Here is a 6230-nt window from a genome sequence, read left to right on the forward strand (position 1 = left end):
CTTCCCCCTAGTCTTTCTGACAGGTGGTTGTCAGTGTCATTTCTGTTTGTTTTCTTCTGTATGGCTTTACATACGGTTAAGGGTCTTCAAAATGAGCTGTTACAATTGTATTTTTAAAATGAAATCTACCCATCCTTCTAGATCAATTGAATGGTGATTCCTTTCACAAAGCCTACCTTGATCACTCGTGTGATCAAAGGGAAACCTCCCTTCCTCTTGCCTCTTATTGTTCTCTTTCATTACTAACATCTACCACCATAGACTATCTCATACTGTGGTTATTTATATATGTTTTATGTCACATATTAGATATGAAACATTTTGATAAATATATTTGATAAATATATTTGTGCATCCCCTGCAATGCATCCCCAAGCGCGGTGATATGCACATACAAATCCCTCGATAAATGTTTCTTAATAATTAAGAGTGTTTTCAGTTTATAGAAAGGAGTACTAACTAACTGTCAAGTTTGATTATATCACTAAATCTCTGATGTTTACTACCAACAGCATGTAAGTACAGAGTCCGTCTCTAGTTAAGTTTTATCAAAAGCCAAATTTGGATAGATAAACCCTACTTAATCAGAACAGTATTTCTTTTTAAATTCAAGTGAAAATTTGTGTCCTTTTAAGTAACTGAAAAATATATAGGGAAAAACATTTTTAAAAAGATAAAGGCTAAGCCAACACAGGAAGAGAATAAAAAACTTACTTGTTTGTTGTATATTTTCCCACTAGGCTGTAAACCCCATGAGTGCAGAGATTATTTGCAACTATAAGCCAGCAATTGTCCCAGGGGTTGGTATGTAGATGTTGCTCAGTAAAAATTGTGAATGAATGAAGGAAAACAACATTAAAACTAGAATTTTTATTGGTCACAAAGGTATAGAGAAGTATTTTAAAAGGAAAAACTTTGTAAATCAAAACTTTATGGAAAAGTAATGGAGAGCCGGTATTCTGTTGCTCAGAAGTCAAACCTCTTATGGTCTGACACCAGACCTCTTGACAGTATCCCAATTTTGAAGTTGGAGTTCAAAGGTTGAATCAAGTGTTTTTATTTTTTTCTTTATTGTTATTATTGACATTGTTACAGATGTCCCCACGTCCCCCTCCTTTGCCCACCTTTGCCCATCCTCCCCACTCCTTGCCTCTGGCCATCCAACTACACCGTTGTCTGTGTCTGTGGGTCATGCACACATGTTCCAATCCCTTCACCTTCTTTCATGCAGTCCCCACACCCCCCTTTCCTCTGACAGCCATCAGTCTCTGATTGTGGAGTTCTGAAAGGCTCTGAGAGCTCAAAGAAGCTACCTGGCCACTTCTTAATAGTTCTTTCTTTCAAAAAAGTTACATGATTCCTGTTATCTGGATTGAACTGTCAGTCACGTAACCTAGGAAATGGACTTGGAGCTTTGGGACAGCACCACCACCACTGGGCCCAGTAGCCCTTGCACTTCTACAGGCCACAGAGGGAAGTGCCCCTCTCCCTGCAAGTTCAATTTACAACAACTGTTCCTCAACAAAAGAGAAAGCAGCCCATTCTAACATGTCTTTGCATAGGCTTACAGATTACTGCTCACCACTTTAAGAGCAATAAGAAAGTCATGCTATGTCAGTTCTGTAATTTGGCTATGCCTTTTCAAGCAAGAATAGCACAGGGGATTCCTCATGACATTAAAAAATAAAACTGTTAGTCAATTGTCAAGATTTAATATAGAAGCACAGAAAACCAGATTTAGTCTAGTGTATATTTGCAACGGGGGCAGAAGAGGTGAAAAATGCACAAAATAGCCAACAAAAGTGCCATATTGTGCCAGGATATGTCTAAGTTTCGTGGCACTGTTTGCCCACCCCTGAGGCCTGTCTAAACAACCATGTACTATTTTTAGATTCCTTAAGGGAATATTTTTTTCCCTTTTCCCAGGCATAACACAAAACATTTCACTGAGGCTAGACATGATCCCACCAGATCAGATTTGGAGAAGACTGCATGGGAAAGCTTGCTCATTAATAGTTTGCCTCAGCTGGGAAAATAGAAAACGTCATTCTCCAGTGGTGTGTATTTAGCTACCCTCAACACCAATAAAATCATATCTATTCTTGTTTCCAAGAATTTCTAAATGGGGTGGAAGGAGTCAACAATATCCAAATAATTACCACCATTTAAAGGTGCTGGAAGCTTTGGAACTGCAGCAGCAGCCCATGAGTCAAACCGAGACACTGGGACGCTCGTGGAAGCCGATTCGAGAGCTGCCAGCTACGCCTGTCCCTCCACGAATGTTATCACACTTTGCTCCCACATCACTAAAGTTCATCCCCAAGGTCACAAGGGCTCAGAGAATAACTAGGTCAGTACTCTTTTTGTGCTTTAAGAAATCTAGCTTATAGACTATAAAGAAAAATACCTTCTCTCTGGAACACAACTTGGGCAAATCAGGAGACATTTCTCTCCTGTCAAATACCTGAAATGTGAGTGCAAATTCTGAAAAACACCATTGGATTAGCTCTGAAGCCACCGTGCTAAAGTTCAGGAAAATGATAGTCTCTGCCTTCCACAGGAGTTTTAATCCCTGCCCACATCATGAAGTCACCATGCATGGCCGAGGGTGATCAATTCCCTGCACGGCCTGAGAGATAAGAGAAGGGGACATGATTTTTTTAAACAGCTTCATCGTCATCACCACATAACTACACGACATGAGAGAAATGAATGACCCAAAGAAAAGAGAGCGAGACACTGTTTATTAGCAAAATATCCATCCTCTATAAATTCTGCATCATATTCCAACACAGAAAATACGCAGGCTAAAAGAGTTCTACAACTAACTTAGCAAACTCTGTGTGCTCTGTGTGATAAAAGAATGTTTGTATTTCGCTAAGTGAATCAAAATCTTTATTTCTTAAATTTTCTTCAGGTGGTCTTAGAAGAATGGGAGGATTTCCCATGATCAGATTTAGGTTTTTTAGAGAAACACTAGGGTTCCTGGGAAGAGAATAAACTTGGGGCAAGCATGGTGGTCAGTTAAGACCACCATGGTGGTCAGAGAAACAGGGAGGCCAGTTAAGGAATTATTGTGTTGGTCCAGGAGAAAATGGCAGTGGCCTGCATCAGGGAACCAGAAGTAGAAATGATGCAAGTGGTCAGGTTCGGGATCTATGTCGAAGTCATAAATGGACTTGAGACTTCCAATCCAACTTCCAACAGAAGTCATTCGTGGATTATACAGGGTGCACAAAAAGGGAAGAATCAAGAATGATCCCAAGTGTTTTCATCAAATGAAACCAAGTAAGGGGTTTTGCTGAAATGGTGAACAATGAGTCGAAGGCAGGATTAGGAAGGAAAATAACGTAAGCTTTGTTTAGATGTTGAATGTGAAATACCCATTAGACATCTAAACAAAGGTGTCATTAAAAAATATCTACCTGAGTCTGGGTGTCAGAAGAAAGGCAGAGGTTGAAAATATAAACTTAGGTCATCTGCATACAAATGACACTTGAAGTTATGAGACAGGATGGGATCATGATTTAGACACAGAGAGGGAAGATACCACTCAGACGTTTGGTGTCAGTCAGATGAGGAGGACACACCTAAGGGGACTGGGAAGGAGTCGGCAGGGAGACCAGGAGGAAACAAAACAACAAACCAGGACAGTGTGGCTCACTAGAAACCCAAAAAGAACATATTTCAAGAAATGGTCAAGATCACCTGGATCAAATGATCCCGAGGGGCCCGGTATGATGAAAGGTGAGAACTGATCACAGAATTTGACAAAATGAAGGTCACTGGCAACTTGACAATGAAAAAAGATTTTTGTGAGAGAACACACATAACACAAATTGTATAATTTTTACCATTTTTCAGGACACAATTCAGTGGCATTAAGTACATCCAATTGCTGTTCAACTATCACCATCTTCCACCTCCAGTACTTCATCTTCCCAAGCTGACTCTGTACCAATGAAACACCAATTCCCCCAGCGCACGGAAATCACCATCTGCTTTCTGCCTCTATGAATTCGACTCCTCTAGGCTCCTCATATAAGAGAATCATACCATGTTTGTCCTTTTGTGACTAGCTTATTTCACTCGGCATAATACCTTCTACATTCATCCATGTTGTAGCATGTGTCATAATTTTCTTCTCTTTTTAAGACTGAATAATATCCCATTGTATGTTTGTACCACATTTTGTTTATCCATTCATCCATCAATGGAAACTTGATTTGCTTCCATCTTTTGGCTTTTGTGAATAATGCTGCTATGAAGATGTGTTTACAAATATCTGTTTCAGCCCCTGCTTTAAGTTCTTCTGGGAATGTACCCAGAAGTGGAGTTAATGGATCATATGGTGATTCTGTGTTTCATCATTTAAGGAGCCACCAGACTAGTTTCCACAGTGGCCGCACCAGTTTATATTCCCATCAACAGTGCACAAAGATTTCAATTTCTCCCCATTCTTGCCAACAGTTATTGTTTTCTGTTTTGTTTTGTTTTTTCTTTTTTATAATAGCTATCCTAATAGATGTAAGCAGTAAAAAAAAAAACTTTCAAACTTGTTTATCACTGCACAAACTTATACTTGAAAATTGTGGTATAATCTATTTTTCCATTGTAACATCTTTTTAGGCAGTGATTTGTCCCAGTGACGGGAGTATGGTGACTCCCAGCGGACACTGATGCTGGGCATTGATTCAACAAAAGAACCACTGTAAAACAAAACTCAGTCTCTGGGTGAAATAAAGGGAGTTTCTAACTTCAACTTTGGACAGTCAGCCACTCAACAAATATTTATTCACTGTCCTCTGGTTGCCTGGTTCTATTCTAGGCCCTGAGGATACAGCACTAAAGAAAAAGGCAGACAACAGTCTCAAAGCATTGACATTCCAGTGGGAGAGGAAAAGACTTTAAAAAATAATCTTAAGATAGATACATATACAAATCATCAGTTGCCAAGCTTTATCCATCCAGAGGCCACTTCAGTGGGGGACAGTGTCGCTTGGAGTGTCCAAACCTTCTCTAGGGAGAGACTAAGGGGGGAAATGGCACTGCTACGGACAAGACCCAATGAGCTTTATCTTATCACAAACTCATGTTTTACTCATAACAAAATCAAGGTTTTTAGCATAATAATAATAATGTTACAAATATTAGCACTACAAAAAATAAAGCTATGTGCCCCCTCGTGACCACACCTGGAAAATCAAAGCTTTAAATGATTTTCCTTCTTATTTGAAAACTTTATTGAGATGGATACACATACCATAAAATGCATCCCCTAAGGAGTACTATTCAGTGGGTTGTGGTATATCAGATGAGTGTAATCGGAATCGGCACCACAGTTTTAGAGCATTTTTGTCTCCACAGAATGAAACCCCTCTAAGCTTTAGCAACCACTTCCCTATCTAACAATCTTCCTCCTCCAAGCCACAGTCCTAGGCTCATTCTCTTCTCAGCTATTTTCTTCCTTCCCGAGGACTGCCCAATCCTTGGGAACTCCTCCTCCCTCCATGCCATTGTATCTGCTCTCTAAGTCACTGCAATGCACTGGTGTCCCAGTGGGGAGGACCTCTTCATTGGAGCACCAGGACACACTGGGATCCCCATGTGGCTGGCAGGGCTCATCAGTAAGCTGGAGCCTCCTGGGGGGGCAGCTCAACCTGGGGACTTGGCCTGACCTGTTTTGGGGGATCTCTGATTCTCCCCAGGACTTGACGTCAGTAGTTCTGCTTCAGGAACCAGTTTAATGAAATGTCAGACCTGGGTTGAGCCAAATTGGAGGCCTTCCGGTGTTTCCTTTGCAGCTTAAACAACACAGATCTGCTGAGTAGAGATGGGAATGGAGGCCCCAGGTGACAACACGAGGGCTCCTTCCCCAGCCCCGCAAGACCTCAGGGGTCAGAGGAAGCAGTGAAAACCCTCATCCAGGCTGTTTGGAGCTTCTGGCTACTTAAATAAAAGTGATTTGCTCTCACACACCTTCACAATAATCCTAAATTTCTCCTTTCCTCTTTCTCCCCCCTGAGGAAGAGCTCCCCAGAACTGAAGAAGCTGCGTACCACTGACAAGTGCCTGAGCAGTGAGCTTGCCTCCTCTATCCCAGGAGGTGACATGGAGGCTGCAGATCTGGAAAGAAGGAGAAAGAGGTGGTGGGGGACTGGTAAGAATATGGTTAGTTTCTCACTTAGAGATCTCTGAAAAATCCCAGTCTGTCTTGTTCGGATTGAGAG

Source organism: Sturnira hondurensis, unplaced genomic scaffold (assembly GCF_014824575.4).
Source record: "Sturnira hondurensis isolate 20B ecotype Veracruz unplaced genomic scaffold, ASM1482457v3 Scaffold0008948, whole genome shotgun sequence".
Lineage (NCBI taxonomy): Eukaryota > Metazoa > Chordata > Mammalia > Chiroptera > Phyllostomidae > Sturnira > Sturnira hondurensis.